The sequence below is a fragment of the Parasteatoda tepidariorum genome, chromosome 1 (assembly GCF_043381705.1).
Source record: "Parasteatoda tepidariorum isolate YZ-2023 chromosome 1, CAS_Ptep_4.0, whole genome shotgun sequence".
Taxonomy (NCBI): Eukaryota; Metazoa; Arthropoda; class Arachnida; order Araneae; family Theridiidae; genus Parasteatoda; species Parasteatoda tepidariorum.
Genome location: NC_092204.1, coordinates 12,840,396 through 12,862,995, shown reverse-complemented (window position 1 = coordinate 12,862,995; position 22,600 = coordinate 12,840,396). Strand labels below are relative to the sequence as shown.

General features: G+C 30.9%; 1 protein-coding gene and 1 long non-coding RNA gene across 6 annotated transcripts in view; one reads left to right on the top strand and one right to left on the bottom strand.

Moving 5' to 3' along the window:
• LOC122271484 (uncharacterized) overlaps positions 1–22,600 on the bottom strand; it is a 126,304-nt gene that overhangs the window by 96,460 nt on the left and 7,244 nt on the right. The gene's annotated exons all lie outside the window — the stretch shown is intronic.
• On the top strand, positions 9,219–15,684 carry LOC107449554 (uncharacterized). Its single transcript, XR_006226789.2, has 2 exons — positions 9,219–14,410; positions 14,906–15,684. It is a non-coding gene; the product is annotated as an uncharacterized lncRNA (long non-coding RNA).

Genomic DNA, 22,600 nt, shown 5'->3' with positions numbered 1-22,600 from the left:
GTTCTCTTACTCAAAAAGCTTCTTAATAGGTTTTTTCTTCATATATATATATATATATATATTCAGAGAAAGTGCGTTTTGTGTGTGATTTCGAATCTAAAAATATCGTCTGATCAATTAATAATTAATCAATCAATCAATTATCAATTAACAAATTTGATGTCGAACATTTGAGATTGAATCCTAGTACGTGAAGAATAGATTCTGTAGCGGAAATGGCCAAATCACCATAATCCTCAAACTCTATTTTTTTTGTAGATTTTCTGCTGTTTATTTTAAGCTGGATCAGATGATTAAATCAAACGTTCTTCAGAGTGCTCCTTTTACTTTTTACTTTTCATTTACTGTAAAAAGAAATGTTCGAAGAGATTTAAAGGCATAGATTTAAAAAAAATAAATAAATTAAGATAGAGTTCATCTTATCAAGCTACTAAATTAATCTTGCAATCTGAGTTAATGAAATGAATAGTTATTTACGTACTAATACTGTGCGGAATGAAACTGTCTACTTATATTGTGTAATACAAGCATCATTTTAAGTATACTTGCCACCACACAACTTCACACACTTTTGACATATATTGTTAAGTTTTTTTTAAAAAATATAAATAGTATGTAGTGTGGTGTACAAGTGATTTTTTTCATGAAAAATTTTTTTGATAGGATACTTAAATTTCATTTTATTTCTGATATATTTTCTCAAGACTGCTGAAGCTGCTTGTAAGAAGAACAGTCAATGTAAAAAGGATGAATGCTGTGTCACAATTTTAGTTCTAGGAGGGTGCAGAAAGTATGGGGAAGTGGGTAAGTATGGTAACCTCTATACAAATAACTAATCACACACAAAGACTTTTGAGTTTTTCCATCCATCTCTTAATTGATATGATATTTGTATCACTCAAACCATCCACGTAAAATACAGGACAAATCGTGATAAAACGAAAAATCTACATTTTTTTATGTTTGTGTACAATTGATGAATAAGGGCAAAAAAACCCTAGTGTAGTATGTGTTTTGATTTTAGACTGAAGAATAACCGAAACGCTGATTTCTCTTTGAACTTCATATTTAACAAACATTAGTATAACATTATCAGACCCAAACGTAATCGGTCGTCCTCCGACCAAGCTAGCTAGCTAAGAGGCAGAAAAGGTCAAGGACAGTTCTTTACCTGACGGAGAATATTTATACAGAGATCACAGGTTAGCTTTTGCCTGAAAATCCTAACTCGCCAAGCTGGCGGTAAGACTGGTGTGAGTGGCGAGAACTGCACATTCACCCCGCAATGTATCACTTATTGTACTTTTTTGGAGAAAGCATAGTTCTTCCAAATCTATTTTTGGCCTCCTGCATTACATGAGTACATGGTATTTCACACTCTACAGTCTTTGTTGTTCCAGAAGGTTGTAACAGTTCACTTTTAAGGAAGGTAGGTTTCATACGACACATAGAGATTGTTTACTTTCGACCTCTAATATCAGCACCAAAAGTTTTATCAGTTCTCTGAAGCACTTTAAAAGGTCAGTGGTAAGGAAAATGCAAAGGTTTCCTCACAACATCCCTTTTAATGAAGACGTGACTACATTCTTTTAAGGCTTGATGCACAAATACTGACATTTTGAGGTGGCTGAAAGCTGGAGAAGGTCTGATGGTAGAAAAATATTTCTTTAAATCCTCAACAAATTGGATTAGGGAGGAGTCCATTGGAGCAGAATCAAAAAATTCCCCTGGAAGATGAAGTATTGTCCCACAGAGGAGCTCTGTGGATGATGACTGTAGATCTTCCTTATAAACAGCTCGAAAGCTCAACAAGATAGCTGGTAAGGCGTCTGACCAATGGTCAGTAGTGTAGGCCTTGAGTGCAGCTTTTATGGGTCGGTGCCATTGTTCTAATATCCATTGCTTTGAGGATGGTAGGGTGAGGATCGAACTCTTTGGATGCCCAGGAGATGTGCTGCAGCTTTGAAAAGTCTACGTTCGAACTGATGAACCTGGTCTTTAGTTATCACTCAAGGCAATTCAAATCAAGCTATCCAGGTTTTAAAGAAAGCACAGTTTCCACAAATGTAGTATATCTGCTGATCATTGTCAAGCAGTATGAATATCCTCTAGATGGTGGTAATGGGCTAACGATATCAAGATGAATAGGGTAAAAGCGTTTCGACTTAATTGGGAAATTGAAAATAAGAGATTTAGTATGCATAATTATTTTTCATTTTGACATGGAATTCAGTGTCTAGACCACATATTGCAATCTATTTAAAGTAGAACAAATAAATCTACTATGAATTAATTTATAAGTTGCTTTTATACCTGGGTGTGATAAGTTATGAATAGTATCAAATATATGTTGACGAAATTGTTTTGGAATAAAAGGTCTAACATTTTTAGTAGAACTGTTACAATATAAAATAAAGTTCGTATCTGGAATATTTACTTTTTTAAAAAATAAATTTTGATGATTCTTGATTAAACTATTTAATGTTTTGTCACTTCCGTGAACTTTTGGCTGTTTCGCTGTAAACTATTGGATTTGGAATGTTTATAGATGACATTCTTGATTACGCACCTGCAGTTATAGTGTCAGAACCATTTAGGTGTCGTATATCTGTTTTAAACTGTGATATAAAATCTAATTGATGAGCTTGCTGAGGTAAGACTTATCTATCTTCTGCTTAAATGCGTTGGTGATCGAATTCTGATCTGTAAACAAAACATTTCAAACTTAGAGCATGTACCTTAATTGTTTGATTTTGCGACAAGCAACTCTCAATCATAAATGCTACAGCGTTTTACAGTTTCGGATAACTTGTTCGAAAAAAATGCTAACGGTTGAAGGTTTTCGTTTTCTGTTTGAAAAACATCTCCATCAATAGCAAAATCTGAGGCATCTAAATTTTCAACTTACATTACTAAATTAGCATCAAGCTCATTTGCATTTGAATTGCGTAAGCAGCGTAGTGCTCGCTAAATGTGGATCGCATTTTCGCTTGCTTTCTGTTTTGAAATCTGCTTATGACCTGTTCTGATCAGTTAAAAATAAGATTATCATTACGCTTAGAATCTTTCAAAAAATCGTTTAAATGAGTTAGGTTATGAGATGCTCGATGTAGAAAACGACGAAAAAAATTTAAAAGTCCGAGAAATCTTCTCAATTCCTTGATTGTTCTTAGTTGATTCTAATTTAAAATAGGGTGTACTTTATCGGGTAATGGTTTGGTGCCATCGTTTGGCTGCAAGTGAATTTTGGTCGTTTCGTGTTGCAGCAAGAAAATTATATAGGAAACATTGAGAAGCGTACAACAAATGCTACATGTAAGTTTGAGGTGTTTAGTATATCAGCAAACTTTTAGAATTTGCTTTATAACTTTCTTAGCTTTCTTTTTGATAGGCGTGTAAAAACGTTTTTGATTAAAAGTTATGAAATAAAAAACTTTAGCAAATGGTAATGACAGCATAATTATTCTCTTAATAATTGAATTTTAATCATAAGTGATAAGCTAAGAATCTGAAAAACACTAGAGATGTTTCACTTGCCTCTACTCTATACAAAGCGTTATTTCTTGCGCTCAATATGCTATTTTTACTCTTATTTATGCCCTGAACTGAAGGCGCATCAAAAATTAGTAAGATTAATTAAAGATTAATTACAGAGGAAGTATTATTTCCACAGCATCTAAATAGGTGGTAAACTTTCAAATTTTTAAATAGACTCTACAATCTGATCGCTTCGCTAAACAACCTACAGGATTACTCATCATTGTTCTTGTTTACTCTCAAAAGTCTATTATTTCTGCAAAAAAGAACACTTTAACAAATATTGAAGTTTTACAAGTTTTACACAAGAGCATTTAACTAATATATTAATCGAAACGAAATTAACGATCAACTGTATTTGTCAAATAAACATTTGTTTTTGAACTCAAGGAATACAAGCTACGTTATCCATTACGAAGAAATAAATGAGAATTAATTACAAACTATTCCAATATGTAACGGGTTTATTCAGACGCACTACCTCAATAACGTAGTACAAAAATTCCATCTGCAAGTCCTGCTGAGCCTCTAATTTAGGTATGGTTCCATAACAACAGTACTATATGTTCCCGAAGTTTTAATTCAGTTTTGTCGTTTTTTAGCTTGCAAAAATAAAGATGAATATTAAAAAAATATTTTTTGGGATTTTATCTGAGTTGAAAGCAAAGCTATTTGGCTTGCTCATTATAAAATAAATTTTAGGTACAATTTACTTGGAAATAACTACTTTTCAACACTTCTTACTTTTTCATGATTATAACAATTATTACTGTTTATAATCAACATGAAGATTGTTTCTTTGAGACTTAATAAAGAAATTATAATTGAATAAGAGCTCAAAAAAGCTAATAATAATATAATTAAGTAAGTGTATTTATAGAGTATAATTAATGTTACGAAAACTATTGTGTGTAAAGATTTTTGTAGCACGGTGAACCTTGATCTCGGTTCTACAATTTATCATCCCGAAGTTTAATTTGAAGCGATATCGAATTTCGAATATGTTCATTTCTCTCATAGTTGTAAGAATCACTCATTTTTGCCGGTTTAGATGTTTCTGTGATTACTTATTTTATTTTACAACGGGAAGAAGAAATTTTGATAGTATTTACGAAATAGTTTAATAAAAAGTTAAAAAAAAAAGGAGCTTCGAAGCTCACGCGTATCTTCAAAAACAACATAAGAGGACAAAAAACGATAAAAAGGACTTTTACGGAACTTCTAGTGTTAAGTTGTTAAAAATACTTGAATTAAATCATCTAATGTTAATTTTTATTCACTCCGTAGTATTTCGTGTACATTTCTCTACAACCGACTGCAAATTAAATTTTAAGTCTTATAGTTTTTTTAAAAAAAATCAGAGAGAAAGAAAAAAGTACCTAAAATTGAAATAATTTTCGAACATATTGGAGTTTTGAAAAATACTTGTGTACTTGGAGTTTTTAATATTGAAGGAAATTATTGCTGTTCAAAGCATAGTGAATATGTACATTGTCAAATTAAAATTTAGTAATGAGCGTTAAAAATTCTGCTAGTCATGGTGTGCGCGTGGGGGTGATCTACCTTCAAAGGAGATTGTGGCAAAGATATATATGGTGCTCTCTATATATAAACAGAACAATAATTTCAAATATTTGTTTTTAGGCAATATATTTAAATTTTTCAGGTGATATATGCGCACCCTATAAGAACTCTTCCTATTTTGATAACTGTCCATGCAGGAAAGGTCTTACTTGCGATCCTGATATTTTGGTAATTACTGATATATTTTTCAATTAATTTTTTAACATTTTGGTCACTTTTTTGAATACATCTTTTATCTCAAAATATGTGTCAATAATTTAATTTTAAAATCATAAAATATTATTTAAATATTATGCGCACCCTATAAGAGCTCTTCCTCTTTTGATAACTGTCCATGCAGGAAAGGTCTTACTTGCGATCCTGATATTTTGGTAATTGCTGATATATTTTTCAATTAATTTTTTAACATTTTGGTCACTTTTTTGAATACATCTTTTATTTCAAAATATGTGTCAATAATTTAATTTTAAAATCATAAAATATTTATATTTATTATTCTCGTTAAGACATAAGTTAATTAGGAGTTAGTTTTTTTCTCATTAAAATAAAAATATTACATTTTACTTGATAAAAGTAGAAATTGGCATCATATTTAAAGCAAAAAAATTAACAATCTATAATCTTTTAAAAATTTTTAGAAATTAAATAATAAAATATCACAAATTTCTTGTTACACTTCTACACTCTACTTCAATGAAATTTACAATCGACTGATGAATAAATGTCAGAATTAGATAAAAATATATATTAAAATATATACACGAAACTGATTTCTTGAAATCGTTAGTGAAAGTATTGATGGAGGGAGTCATGTTAATCATAAGAGCCATGATGAACCATGTAATTTAGATAACAGGTAAAATTTCTCTCATGCAAATCATTAAATATTTTAAATCACGTATTTCTTTAAAATGATATTTGTATGTTAGTCTTTTTTCCTGAGTCTTGTATATTACGCTTTTATAATTTTTAATTTATTAACTATAGCTATAAGGGATGTTATTTTGAATGAAAAAAACTTTTTACAGACCAACTAGAAATTTTTGCATTGAATACATCAATTAATATGTTTAAGTTTGATTAACTCATTTGATTGAACGAAATTAACTAGTTGCGACTTGACCTAGACGCTGCAGAATTTAATATAAGAGTGGACATTTTCCTTTATGTTATTTATTTGCAGCCTGAATATAACTTGCTAGGAAACTTAATAATAATATCCTTGTCTCCATAGATTTTTAATAGTTATTGGAAATAACAGCTACATAAATCGATTCTTGTTTCAAGATTATTGCTTGATTTTGTGGCATAGGTCGTTCAAAAATACTTTTTTTTCTTTCGTAATTTATTGTCGATTCCTCAAACCTCTGAAAGCTTAGGTCTTATATATATACTAGGAGGCTTCGTCCCATTCCCGCTTTGCTCTCTCATTGGAACGTTCTTAACGTCAAGATTTTGTATACTTTTTTGAACACTGAAGTTCCGAAAACTTTTCACTGTAGAAAATTCTAAACCTGTGCATTTCAATATTAATCTGAAATTGCAAACAGTTCACATATTTTTCTTAATCACACTATTCTAAATTTCAGTTGTTGAGAAAAGTAACTGTTGTAAGTTTTGTTTTAAAGTCTTCCCCACCAGAGGGCTAAAGCCATGTGTTGTAAAACAATATGAAATAGTACTGAATGCCGGATGTAAAGCATCGGCTTCGATGAAGATAATTTTGTGAGAATTTTTTTGATAATTCGGTGAGAATTCACCCGATTAGCCATATGATGCTCACTACGTGCTCTTGCGTGCCGAAGCCTATCAATTAAAAATAAAAACTGCTGCCAACGCGAGAAGAGAAATATCATCGGTTATACGTATTAGCGTTTTATATAATATAGATATATATGAATAGTGAACTGCCTCTGAATAGTAGAGAATTTTACAGATCCGAAACTAAAATAAAGAGTATTTGACTGATTCATAAATTCCTTACAAAAATTAATAACAATTTACCTCCTCAAAGAGTCCTTTGTAGCACTTGTTAGACCCACTTTTGTATACAATTGTATTATTATCTAAAGCAAATTTGGATCCATTAATATGTAATAATAAAATGATTTTTTTGTTCTCAGCAAATTTTAAATAGAATTTAAAGTTCTTTCAGTGTCTCGAAAAAAAATCTCATGTAGTAAATACATCGGAAATGACCAAATTCTTATTGCCTTCTGCAAACGCTTGTGCAAAAGCTGCAATTACGGTATGAAAATTGCGAGGGTATTTTACAAACTAAATAAAATTAATAATTAATATTATTAAGCTTTATTTAAGACACAAATAAATGACTGGAGGAGCATTTTCATTCTACTTTATTCAGAAGAGAATATTGAGGGCACTTTTTAGAGCTGATTATAAAGTCAAGATTTGGGCAATTTTGTAGAAAAGTCTTATAAAAAAGGTTATTATAAATTAGTTTATATAAAAAAACAATTTCTTTTTTTCCTCCAAATTTTAACACTGGTGCACTAACTCTTCATTATTATAATTGTAGAAATTATAATAAAGATAAACTTTTATAAAGATTATAAAATTATTATAATTGAAGTAAATGTTAAAAAAAAACAGCTGTGAAGGTGCAATTTTTAGCAAAAAACAATTAAATGCATAATAAATGGTATTCATTCCAGTTAAATAATAATTCAGTATATATTCATATTTATTTTCTTATCTAATTTTCTTTTTTAACATTTTAAACACTTAAGTTTTAAGCATTTTCATATATATATATATATATATGAAACGAATTTTTTACAATGAAATTCAATAATTAATTTTTATTTAATGAATTGATTAATATTAATTAATTCTTTAATTTCAATTTTTTTCTCAAGTAACAGTCCAAGATTGGTCCCCCTCCCCCTATAAATTTTATCTGCCGACGGTAGTGTGCGTTAGAAGTTTGTTTTATACACGTAGTTTCTTAACATTCACGCGTTTTTCTTGGGCAATCAATTGCAGTATAAATGACGTACGAGAAATTCGTATGATTGAATTAGGAGATGCGAATGAAAATCTGAGTGGTNTATATATATATATGAAAGAGAGAAAATGTTTAAAGTATGAATGTTTAATCGAAAGTTATTTTGTTTTAAGTTATTATCTGTTTAAAGTAATAAGCAAAAAAAGCTTTATAGAAATACATTCAGTAACAGTTAACTTTTTAAATTATATATTTTGTTAATTTCCCTTACAGCCACTTGTAAGTATTCTCTTTCCTTAAACTTCAAATTTTTTTGTAAGTTTTTAAGAATTGATTTAGTTTTCACTTTTTAAATTTTTTTTCAATTTTTAAATAAAAGAAAAATTAAACCTGTTGAAAAAGTATATAAAAAATTCTAAACTATCTGGCATTTTAAGCTTATTCTCCAGTAGTATGATTATTTGAATGTCTCATATAGAAATATTTAAAAACTGCGTAGTTAAATAATGTTTAAGGAAAGGTCTTTTTGTATTACTATATTATTTTGAAATTTTAGGTAAAACAGTACGTAAAAGATAAACACCATTAACAATAATGTATATGTTAAAAAAATAATTCCTTTCTGTACCAAGCCTTTTTAATTATAGCTTGCGCTATTTTAAATGTAAAAAAATTTATATTAACTTTAAATAAGTAATTCTTTATCCTCCGAATATTATCAACGATACCAGATCTATGTGAACATGTATTGTAATCCTTAAAAATTTTCTTAGGACCCAAAGTAGAATCTGAAAATACTTATATAGAACTCAGAAATGTACTCCATATAATTCAGAGAGTAAAGGTCGAATTCTGTGCATTACATATGATAGTAACCGTGGAAAATTAAGAATTTTGTTCCCATATAAGGAAGCCTTTCTGACAGCCGTGCAAATATCTGCAATCAACTATTCACTGGTCAAGAAGACAGCACTTTGTCCTACCGGGCCCTTGTTTCTTTTCATCTGAGAACATGACTTGAATCTTAATTTTGAATGAATCGGAATACACCGAAAAGTATCTATACCATTTATAAATACATGTCGTAATCATTTCGGCATAATCGTGTCGTAATCATGTGTGGCATAAAGGCATATCTTCTGCTTGTTGATTCTGAAATCTAGAAAAACTGCCCCATCTAAAATATAAATATTTATTTTAAAAAGCAACTCAAAAAGATTTCGTTGCCTTTGTTTGACAAACATGCTTGTGCTTGTTTCTTGGATGAAATTCAGTCCCATTTAATGGATTACTTTTTGATACAGTCTCCAATTAAAATTCTGGATAATTTGTTGTTGTTGTTCATTATCCTCCAATTGTTTGACGAAATCAGACAAGATCCAATAGGTTGTTGACCCTCAAAAAGTCGATGACAAGAAGTGGAGTAGCTTACTCGTATAAGTCTTCCTTGGAAAGGCCCAAGCAGTCTAGGATATGTTCGTCAGAGGCCTGCTGGCCTTCACATTTGGAACAGACTGCATAAGTCTTTCTTCCTTCAAAGTAGGAGAGACTATTCGTGTGTCCACTTGCCAATCTGGAAATTGCTGTTTAAGGCGCTCTATCACTTATATGAACAAGTGAAGAGATCGGTTCCTTGGCCTCATACCAGTGGTGAGAGGGAGAGGGATCCTCTACTCTTTTGATAGATGGCTTTTGATTTTGAACTGAGTCTCTGAGTAGGAAAGGGCTGAGGACGAAGGTGTTGAATGACTACAGCCCTCCTTGGCCAAGCGATCCGCTTGCTCATTGTCAAAGATGTCAATGTGGGAAGGTATCCACAGAAGATGAACGTCGTGGTGCTTTGAAATAAGTTGAAGTTTAAGAAGGGTGGAGATGCTTGTTTTGTCTCCAACTTTAGTCCAATTGGATAGGCGTTGAAGTGAGCTGCGACTGTCTGACAGGATCCAAAGATCTCCAAAGTCTCTCTCGTTGATTATAGCATCGATGCCCTGTTCAATTTCGATTAATTCACTTTTAAAGAATGAAGTGAAATCAGCATTACGGAGACAGATGGAGTAATTTTGCCCAGATTTTTCAATGAAGACACCGCTACCCGTTAGGTATCCCAGTCTACTACCGTCTGTGTAAATTTTTATGGCGTCACTGGGAATCTCGCCTTAAATTTCCAAAGCTAGCTGCCTAAGCTCTGCTGGAATATGATCCTTCTTTGTGACCGGAGCAGAAAGGCCGAAGGGGTAATGAACTCTGGGGATTCCCTCTGAAGGATTCAGACAAGATTTTAAGGAGTGGGGCTCAACGTCTTCATAAGGCAAATGCAGAAGTTCAGCATGACTGAATGGACTGTTTTTGGATAATTTGTTGTACTCATTTGTAAAATCACTTTATTAATTGTTATTCTATTCAACAGCAACTTTACAAAATGGTTCACAAAGGATTTCTCTGTGGAATAGAACATGCATCTTGGGCAAAATTTTTCAAAAATTTGTAAATCCAACAAAATAATTTATGATATTTTGCTACTATAGTAAAAAAATCCTATTTCCCAAATTTGAGTTAAAATAGGTTCTTACTTTTTGTATCAGCGAGTTATTAGTTGCTTAATGTTCAAGGTGAGAGGTGACATCTTTTAGCTGATTCCGCAACAGAAGTTTTTTTTTACAATGATTTTTTAAGATTTTGATATTTTTGGTTTTCCTGTAAACACTTCTTCTGATATCGTAGATTTGATTTTGTATTTATTGGAAAGAAAATTTTTAATACCTCAAAACTTTCTTTGCCATCTAATACTAGCCATTTATCCTTGCAAATAAATATTTATTTAGACTTATCCAATATAGGACATCTGAGCCACTATTATTATCGAGAATAAAATAAAATCTGTCTGTCATTGCGTAGACTCGAATAGATAACAAGTATATTTGTTAACGTGTTAGTGCTAAGCTGTTGCCAGTAGCTCATTGACTGACGCATGACATTACTTTTATACTCTGTTTTTGAATCACATTTGCGATAAAATTATACATTTAAATATTACATTTAACTAAAAGGGAAATTATAAATTAGTTATAGCATCAAAATTAAGTATATTTCATTTATAATATTTAACAATTTCAATTATATGCGCGTCGCCTATTGAGAGAATAATTATACTTTCTTTCCATTTTAATGTGCAGTAATAGAATTTTTTTCAATCATCGTTTCATTTAACTTTTGGAAAATTTTTAATTTCTGAAACACTCAGTTCTATTATCACTAGTTCACTAAAAACAACTTAATTCCAAAAGTTGGTAAGCGAACTTGAATAGGTTTACCCCAGTCCCTGGCCTATATCCAGACCTGAATCAAATTGAATATGAAGTATTTTCTAGAGAGATTAGCAGCTGTTTTTCCAGAAACTTTGGAGTACTATAAATTGTCTCTATGACTTAGCAATATTTAGTGTCAAAAGTCCAAAATATTTTTCTTTTAAGACATTTACCAATTCTTTAAATATCTAAGGGTTCTTTAAGAAAATAGCACTCCCGTCAGGGGCGCCTTGTTGATATAAAGCCCTATACAAGAGTCAATTTGATTAATTATTCTTGGACTATTTTATTGTGATGTTAAGTATTTCAGGATTTTACAACTTGAATTTGACTATCGCTTTTTGTCATAGTTTGATAAATTTTCACATAAAAGTACTCTGGATTTCTCCTGATTTTACATGAGTTGCCCATAGAAGTGTGTTTTTTAAAACTTTTGTTATTATTTGCTACATATTAATATTTGATGTTTCAAAAGAGCTAATCTGAAGGAAAAGTTGCGAGGATATGATGCAACCACAGATATTAAATTAATCACATTGCGTTTCTTTTATTAGAAATGGAACTCAAATTGATTTTCTGAATTTTCTTTTGACTGAAATAATGAAATACACATTTCTTAACTAATCGCTTACTTTCTGAAAAATGATATTAATTTTTTAAATAAGTTTTTAGGTATATGGAGAGAAAGGAATTTATTACGTACTTAAAATAGGAAAGAGTAAAGAAATGTTGAAAATTTTTTATTGTATTTCTTAATTTGTAAAAATAAATTATAAAACTCTCTTCCACACTAATATGCATAAGTAATAAGAGAAGCATAATTTACACTAGAGGCTTTAAATTTATCCATTCCTGTGAGATAGACCCAGTAAAATAAAAATTTACTATTTGCTCAAAAATTTACTCAAATCACATTTCTGCTCTTAACGAAACCATAAATTCTATTCAATTGATATCGTTTATCACACTTAAATAATTTCACCAAAATTAAACCTTTAATATTAGAATAAATCTTATTTCTTGAAGTTATAGGTTCTATAATACACCAACGTTCAAAGTTTTAGGAACAACGCATTTTTTAGACAACTGATAAAAATAGACAACGAAATCCAGTAAATTTTTTTTATGAAAGCACGAAGTATGATGAAAACGATGTACAAACTCAATAACAATATTTAATGGCAGTAACAACAAATTGAAAATATTTAGACAGTAAACTGACTTTTTCAGAGAGGTCAGTTCACTGTAAAAAATTCCTGATCGGATTCGGGTAAAAAGTTCCGTCACTGAGTTGTGTAATTTACTTTACCGTGAAGTATTAAGAAGCAAAAAACCTAATATACCGTAATTTTTACTTAATCACCGTAATTAAATTAGCATTAATGTTTAAATAACGATAAAAATTTTACGGTAAAGAAAATGTTTGAGTTAACATGGATTTTTTGGACACTACACACATGTTGACAGCACGTTTTTTTTACTTAATTTTATCCTGATATTTCTTACAGTGTTGCAATTGTATGCTAACATTGATGGTGGTGCTGCAATAACAACACACCGTCACGCAATTTAAATTGACAAAATTTTGACAAAAATTGACAAAAATTTTAAGAAAATTAATCTCACTTCTCCATTATGGCATTTATTAGTGCAAATGGGGTTTATGGAAGAGATCACGAGTTGCAAATTGCTGTGAAGAAACAATTCCGTGAAGAAAACAATCCTGTGAAGAAAAACTGATATATGAAAATCTTGAGTGGGAAACTGGTAGATCTCTTCATCTTCATAATATCTACACACGACAAGATAAGATCTGTATAAACACAATTTGTCACCTTTAAAAATAAAATCGGATTCGACAATGCGTCTGAACATTCTGACCTAAAGCTCGAAGATTTAAACCCTATACGTCGAACTATTTCCTGAGAGATGTACAGGTCTGTCTCCAATAAATGACGCTGAGGCAAACCACGAAACCTCGACGCATACAGCACTTCACTGCAAGATATTGGAGGAAACATATAGCTTGTCTAAGCTAAGAACTAATTCCCCCACAAAGTTTGAGGCCGTCTGGTGCTATGGAAACAAGAATGGCTCATTTTGGGGAGGGAAGCTTCACTCTAGGACTAACACAATAGAATGCAGAAAGGTATTCCCTTTCTTTCGCCGACCTGAGCCGAAACCACTTCAAAACAGTGACCCCTCACCCTTACTTGCAGTAGTCATACCTCGTTACCATAGTCACCGCCATAGGTCCAGACGAATGTCTAGGGGAGTTCTTATTTTAGATACCCTATACCTGTTCCTTTGCTCTCCCAACATTTGAAAACGTCGAGAATCACAGTTTTTACTGAATTGTGATACTTTATTTATGGGAATTTAAGCTCACTGCGTTTTTGATTAATGAAGATGTTATCTACACCAGTTCAACTGGACTATACTGTGATCTGGAGTGTTAGAAAGGAAAGTTGTCATAGGCCTTTGTATTTTTACGATTATGATTTGTTCCCAGAACGTTTCTACTGATGACTTGCTGTTCAAGAAGTATTTTTTAGCGGAGATATTTAGAGTAAGGCGGGGCTAGGAGTATATTATGGTATAGTGCAGTAATTTTACTACTTACTCCCCGATCTAAGACCAGAAGGAGCCAGTCTCAATGCAATAGTGATATTTATTGTCCCTATATCTTAAATTTATTGTTCAAAAAAAAAGAAAACGTCATTCTCGATAATAACGAAAGAGTTTGTTCTGAGTACTTCACTGTCATCCAGGTGTCCAACTTCTTTTTTAATTCCCTAAGACACCTATTTTGTCACATTTTGATGCTTTTCGAATGCAGTTTCCCTTAATTTGGGATATAATTTTTTGAGTTGTCTTGATTTCTTGAGTCACGGTTATACGTGTTAAAGAAAATTTTTTTTGAAATCTTTAATGTCAATGTTTTTTTCTTTTAAATTAACAGTTTGTTATATTAAAACTAAATATTTTTCAGGGTAAGGTCTCCGTCAAATCAAAGGTAAGGAACGCAAATACTTTTTGCTTGTATTAAAATTGGTTGTTGTAAACATTGAAGTAATGCACAAAAAATGACACTTATTAGATATTTTTCAACAATACTACTAATAAGTTATATTTTTTTAAAAATATCATGTTAAAAATTTGAAAATGTACATACTTATGACTTTAATAGTCAGTAAAGTAAGGGAGTAGATAATTCAATCGTAATGGACCATTGTTATAAGTTTCACTAATTAAATATCACATCCAGTATATTTGAATTTTATCTCATGTGATTTCCTGAAAATAAACAATTAATTTTAAATATTTAAATTTAAAAAAAAACTTATCAATATTTTTGCAAAATATAGTAAAATTTCTTGTAATTTTGATTTTTTGTAGTTTTTCTTTGTAAAAAAAAAGAAAAGAAAAACTAAAAGTAACCTTATCGAGAGTAAACTGAATGTACTTTATTTGTCTGGTTCTAAATAGCACAATTATTGTCCTCTTTCAGAGTCGTGGAACTTGTAAAGAGCCAGGAAGAAAGTAACATCTGAGTCAGTAAACAGAAAAAAGTAGCTCTAAAGCACTTCAAAAAAGACAGATTCTATAAAGAAAAATCAATAGAAAATCAGATTTTTTTTAATAACAAGTTCGACTCAAGATTTTTGTTATCATCCCAAAAAATTCGAGTTTCTAAAATTTTGAATTTCCATAGATTTAATTATATTGATTTCATCTAAATTATGCTGCATAATTTATTGCGCTTAAAGGCGCATAAAAGTAATACATTTGCCGTAAAGTATTATTGAGTAGAATAATTTTATAATACATTAATTTTAAATAAATGTTTTTCACGAATTCTTTTTTTTTAAATATTGTACCTGAATATTTTTAAAATACAGTAGCTAAATTATCTAACTTAAATTGTTAACTACTTGTGATAATGTTCTGCTGCTTAATTTGAAATTAAAATGGATCCTTACAATTAGCAAAAAAATTAGACGGTCATTTGAGTAGAATTTTTTGAAAAGCATGAAATTAATACAGGAAAATAATTAATTTTGATATTGATTCCAGTGAAATTATTCCAAAAAAGACCATAATTTTTATCAAATAAATGTTATACATAATATCAATTTTGAATTTGATTTCTTTCATTTTTGATTATTAAGAAAATGATTTTCTATTGACATCTCTGTTAGAACTGAAAAATGATGCACACGAGGTTATGGGGAATACCACATGTTTAATTTGATGCATAATAAATTATTAAATAATGTATTATAAATGTGTTTTCTTGGTTTCATGTGTGTTTTCTTTTATAATTAACATGGAATGAAAATTATGAGATAAGTTAGATTAGGAATCTTTCTTTTTTCGCATAAGGCTGATAGTAACAAGACAATCAAATACTGTAACAACGGAAAAAAAAGATCCATAAATTTCAAGTGCAATTACATATAATCACTAAAAGTAATTATCCGTTATTTTTAAATTCAGTTTGCTAGAAAAATAATTGTGTGCTATTGACAACGATGAGGAAAATTTAGACATGCCATCCCAATCTAATTTATTGCTACTTACAAAATGTGGTGACAAGTTTCAAGGACTGACATAACAATCCTTATAACATGAAACTTTCATATTCTTTTTATAACTTATAGCAAATGTCACTTGTTGCATTTAGCTTCTGTGCTCATCTATAAAATTTTTGGAATTAATTTATGAAATAGAGTAGGACGGAAAAACCGAATTTTTTATGCCTTAAGTAAAATAGATATATAAATTATTTAAAATGTTTTAAAATCGGTTGGCTTGTTTATCGCTCTCAGAATATATAAAAACATATCTGAATTTTTAAGACCTCTTAAAAATGTTCAACCATTATTCGATGGCTTCTTATTCCTATTTTTTGATTAAATAAAATTAAATCAATTATAATGTCATAATTATTTCATATTATAGACTGATCGAACAATGTATTTGATAAATGCTAATTATCCCACTTTTTTTTAAAATTTTTTTCTGATAGAACAAAATTTAAATGGAAAGGTTTTTGCAAGTTTTACGCCAAATTTTGAGCCAGCTGCAACATAATGAATCGAAGAATGTATTTATCAGGCAGGCGTTTAAATGTCAACACTCCTGAGAAATTTGTCATCAGAGCGAACAACATAAATACAGTTTTTTTTCTGTTGATGCCATTTTGAAGGGGGAATTTAAATTTCTGCTGAAAAAAAAAGTGCGGGATGTTAAAAAGAACTGTAGGGGAATAGAAAAAGATTTTAGAAAAGTTCATTTTTTTCTACACTTTCTTCTTTCAGAATAGTTCAACTTTGTTATTATACTCATTATTAGGAAAAAAGATTTATCAAAGGGGCAAAAAATCGTTCAAGCAGAACGTATTTAAAATATGATCTTTTTAATATTTGATCATGATATCTGATCGCACATTTCCTGAACTTAGGAAACACTTTAGTGTTCCAGTGGAGCTAATATAAGAAAATTAGAAGTTATAAAATCCATAATACCTCGTACATTACCAATAGTACAAGAAATGTATCCAGAAAACTATAGTTTATTTAGTCACGACAAAGTTTATTCTAAATACCAAGATATCACATTTTAATCCAGTGTCTTGACTCTTTCCTTATGCATTGTCTTGTATTGAATTTTTATTTCTAGAGCCAGGTTTCTGAATGCTTTTTTTATCATTCTCACCCATAATTAACAAAATACTTCAAAATGAACAAAACATATATTTTCTTTCATTCAAAGTTAAAAGTTAATCGCAAAACAAAGCAATGTTTGAATTCTTTGAAAATTGCACTTATTGCTGAAATTAAATTATAAACTTTTTTTTGCATATTACACAGATATGAAATATTTCAAGATTAATGTAACTATATGTTTTACTTTTTTTTACCAATTTTCAGAAAGATTGAACTAACTTTATATATGAACGACTTGAAATCTCTCTATTCTATTAGACACAAATAGTCATCTAGAATGCAGCACCGTCTATGAACGACTAAAAATTTCTCTATTCAATTTGTCGCAAATAGTCACTTAGAATGCAACACTATCTATGAACGACTTCAAATTTCTCTAATCTATTTGCCTCAAATGGTCACTAAGAATGCAGCACTATCTATGAACGACTAAAAATTTCTCTATTCTATTTATCACAAATAGTCACTTAGAATGCAACACATAAGTCCAAGTATATGCTTTCAAATATTTATTTTACATTCGATTCCTGGTTGCTCGTCTTTGTGGAATCTGGATTCTATAGATCTTTAAGGGAACGGGAAAACACAAAATGGTTTCTCCAGGGAGTTGCCGATATTATATCTAAGTTAGAATTGAATTTTGAGACTGGATTCTTCTCTGAAAGGCTCTTGACAAAGCATTTTCTATCCACACTCGATCTGACCATGCATGTCTCAAAGTTGGCGACTAGTAATGCAGTTTTAAGTTATGAGTAATGAGTAATGAGTTATCTCTCTCGAAACAATGGAATATTTTTCCCTGGGGAGGAATGGTTAAGAATTTATACCGACGATCCCATAGTTACGGCCAAAAGCAGACTTCTACCTGACACCTTTAAGAAGCCACTTATCACTGATTTCAACTGCCCTAGAACCTTGACATCGGTAATAGCAAGTCTTAGAACCAACCATTTCATAGGGATGAAAATTCTCCTGGACTAGACCAGGACATACGTCCCCTACAGAAACTGCCCGGATGTCATGTTGGCACTAAAACACATTTTCGAGTGCCCCGTACTTACCACACATGTTTTGAAATTGGGTTGGGCACCAATTGAGGGCAATCTAAGACCTGTTCCCTACAGTCAAGAGGCGCCGTAGCTGGCGGCTGCAATAGTCCAGACCTTTGATGTTATCTGAAGATCCATGGACACGAAAACAGCACAACATTCCAGTGTGAGCGTTTGTGACTTAGATGAATACATGGATGCCTTTTTTTTACTTTTACATTTAATTGAAAATACCCAATCATATGCATCAGGTTGTATTTTTGCAAATAGTTTAAAGGGAAAGCGCATTTACAAGTTGTGATTTCAGCTCTTAATTTTACCGTTTCCAGTCGAGGCTTTTTCTACAATAAAAATAGAACGCAACATCTAAGAGTTTACAAGATAAAATTCTCACTTTTTCCGGTCACCATATAACACATAGAGGCCAAAAATGAATTGGTCACTAAACTTTAAAATATAAAAATTTTAACATTCATAGCAGTAAGTGATTTGTTGTTGAAAACTGTCTTGTTCTCGGCTTCATTCACTTTACTGTACTGTGATTTGTTATATTGTGACAGTATTTCTGTATTTTTGATTTTTACCTTGCTTTATTATTAATTTTTGACCCCATCCATATCAGCATATTTTTTGCCTTCAAATTTTACAAATATTAAAAAAATAGTGCCTAAGGGTGGCATTTACAAAACACTCTGAATGACCTAAAAATAAGAATTTTCTTTCCGAGCATCAGTAAATATCAGAGCATTATCAGTCAGTCTACAATTTTAAAACTAATTTAAAACACAGAAGCATTTTGTCCATTAAAGAAGTTTGTTTAAAGGGCATTAAATATTTACTATAAAACATCAATATATTCACTTGATAGAATTAAATGATGTGTTTGAAAAAAAAATCCACTTTTTCTGAAAAGGACAAAAAGAGATTAGTAACACATAGATACCAGCCATTAATCATAAGACCCACAGTGAGGAGGAAAAGATTACACAGAATGAAAAAGAGAGGAAAGAATAAGACAAAGATGACTACTTGCCACAGAGTAAGGTTTTTACTGCAAATACCAATAAATCACCAACAAGACACTTTTTCGATTTTCCGGAAAATTGATGACTTTGAATCTTTAATGATACTATTTCACTCTACAATGTTGCTTAAGGCGACATTATAAATACTTCAGTTTAAGGATATAGTTTGGACATTCAATTTTGCTATTCCATGTTATTTATATAAGCTTTCTGCCTGTTTGGTTTTAATAGAATTATTTCTGTATCATAAAAAAATATATTTTGCAGATTGAGTGCAGTCTCATGTATCATTATATATTTGGTGACATGTGTCAGATTTTTGTTTTTAGATGATAGGTATAAAGGTAATAAAAAACATGTTGAAAATTTTAATAGTGTTTGCACTTTAACTTAAATATTAATATACCGTAAATATATTTGCTAAATAAAATTACACTCTTTGTGAGGAGTTAGTGATATATGTATATATGTATATACAGTGGTGGCCAAAAGTATGGACACTTTTTGAAAGTTTCATGTTTTTCAACTTTGTGTGCTGTAGAATATATTAATTTTCACTTAAATACAAACGTTTACATATCAAATTGAAGGTACTTTAATGTAGAATTTAATAATAAATACAGTATTACAATATCTGTATTACAAAAAAAGTTAGGCAATTAATGGTAAGATCTATCTTAGATTTGCATTTTTTTAAAGTGATACTTACACAATCAATACTTAGTAGAATAACCCTTAATTTTTAAGACAGCTTCACAGCGCCTTTTCATCGAGTGAACGAGTGTTTGGAGTTAATCTTTCGTAATCACATGTTGCCATGAATCAAATATAGCTTCAATTAGTTGTCTTTTATTGGATGGACGTTTTTTTCGTACAAGAATTTTCAAACGTCGCCACAAATTTTCAATTGGATTGAGATGAGGGCAGTTTCCTGGCCATGGTAATATACTATCTATGCCTTTATTTTGAAACCATGCTTTGCATACTTTTGCTGTGTGGCATGGATCTGAATCCTGCTGAAAAAAAAGGTGCGTTGTTGGAGAAGAGATCCCTGATGGAAGGTATCAATTTTGGTTTCAGGGCAGTTTCGATGTATTTTTTGGCATTCAGGATACCATCAATCACTTGAATTTGGTCCACACCATCTGCAGATATACATGCCCAAATCATGACATTTGTTGGATTTTTAGTAGTTGCTTCAATGCAATCAGGATGAAGCGCTTCACCTACTCTACGTCTCACGTATTTTCTACCATCACTTCCAAAGAGCGATATTTTACTCTCATCACTCCAGATTACTTGCTTCCATTGATTTTCTGACCATTTAATGTGTTCCTTTGCCGACTTAACTCGTTTTTCGCTTTGCTTTTGATTAAATATGGTTTTTTCCTTGGAATTCTAGCTTGCAGTCCAAATCCTGATAAGCTTCATCTTATTGTTCTTGAACTTACTGCAATATCAGCTGCATTCATTTCACATCTAATGGCATCTGATGACATTTTTCCATCTTGAAGGCATAGCCATTTAATTTTCTAACGGTAGTAGCACTTAAGCATTTTTTCGGCCTGATTTGGCATTCTGAATGCCAAAAAATGCATCGAAACTGTCCTGAAACCAAAATTGATACCTTCCATCAGGGATCTCTTCCCCAACGACGAACCATTTATTTTTCAGCAGGATTCAACTTCATGCCACACAGCAAATGTATGCAAAGCATGGTTTCAAAATAAAGGCATAGATATACTACCATAGATATATTACCATATAACTCAATCCAATTGAAAATTTGTGGCGACGTTTGAAAATTCTTGTACGAAAAAAACGTCCATCCAATAAAAGACAACTAAGTGAAGCTATAATTGATTCTTGGCACCATGTGATTACGAAAGATGAACTCCAAACACTCGTTCACTCGATGAAAAGACGCTGTGAAGCTGTCTTAAAAATTAAGGGTTATCCTACTAAGTATTGATTGTGTAAGTATCACTTTAAAAAAATGCAAATATAAGATAGATCTTACTATTAATTGCGTAACTTTTTTAGTAATACAGATATTGTAATACTGTATTTATTATTAAATTCTACATTAAATTACCTTCAATTTGATATATAAACGTGTGTATTTAAGTGAAAATTAATATATTCTACAAGCACACAAAGTTGAAAAACATGAAACTTTCAAAAAGTGTCCACTCTTTTGGCCACCACTGTATATTCATTACATTTTCATTACAAGCTAGCAAAAAATATAAATTTTAGCCTTGTCATATATACAGTCAAACCCCGCTATAGTGAACACGGTTTATAGTGAACTCCTGGATATAGTGAACAAAATGTTCGGTCCCGTTCCTTGCTATACACGTATAATGTTATTTTTTGTGGATATAGTGAACCAAAAAAGTGAGGAAGTTGGATATAATGAACTTTTTTCTGTCTTCGACTGATAGTTTTCTTCATTTTTTTTGTAACAATTTTGAAATTTCCTCTTCAAAATAAATACCAATGTAGCGATATACCAATGTTTAAAACCATCTATAGAGGGGAATGTAGCGATAAGCATTTTTTTTTCTTGTTTGCTTCTTTTATCACACTTTCCATTCCCTAAACAAACCAAGCAGATGTTTCTAACCCAGGCAGATGATCCACCTGTAAGGTGTCAGTGGGATCAATATGCATTTTCAGTCAGAGGGAATGAGTAATTTTCATTATTGGTCAAAGGGTTGGACACACTAATATGTGTTGATAAAGCCCTAATTTCAACTCCTTTTTGCTCTCAGTTCAGTTAAAAAAAGTGTGCAAACAAGAGTCTCAAATTTAACTATGACGACCAGTAAACGTAAAACGTTCTCCATTGATGATAAAATGGGCATTATCGGCAAAATTGAAAATGGATGTAACCAAGTTGAGACAATATAAACTATCCAAATCTGCAGTTTGTAACATATGGAAAAATAGGCAATTAATAATTTATGCTCATGAAAAAAAGTTAAATGTCAGAAAAAAGATGAAAAAAGCAGATCACAAGGATGTTGAAGAAGCATTACTGAAGTAGTTCACCATTCGAAGAAGCCGCAATCTTCCAGTATCTGGACAAATGTCGATGAATTTGCTAAGCGATTTTATGAGACTACTTTCATGTGCTTGCTCGAATGGCAGATTATACAGGTTAAAAAAGCGGAATAACAGAAATTCAGGAAAAATTATCTGAGAGTCAGGAAGTGTTTCCTTATCTGATGTTGAGGATTGCTCACCAGCTAAAAATTATTAAATTTTTTTCGCACGCAAGTCGAAGAGTAATGAAAAATAACACATTTTTTAATACTGCATAATATTTTTCAGTCATTTATTTGAATAATGCGTAATAAAAGGAAGGATATGTATATATATATATATAAATATA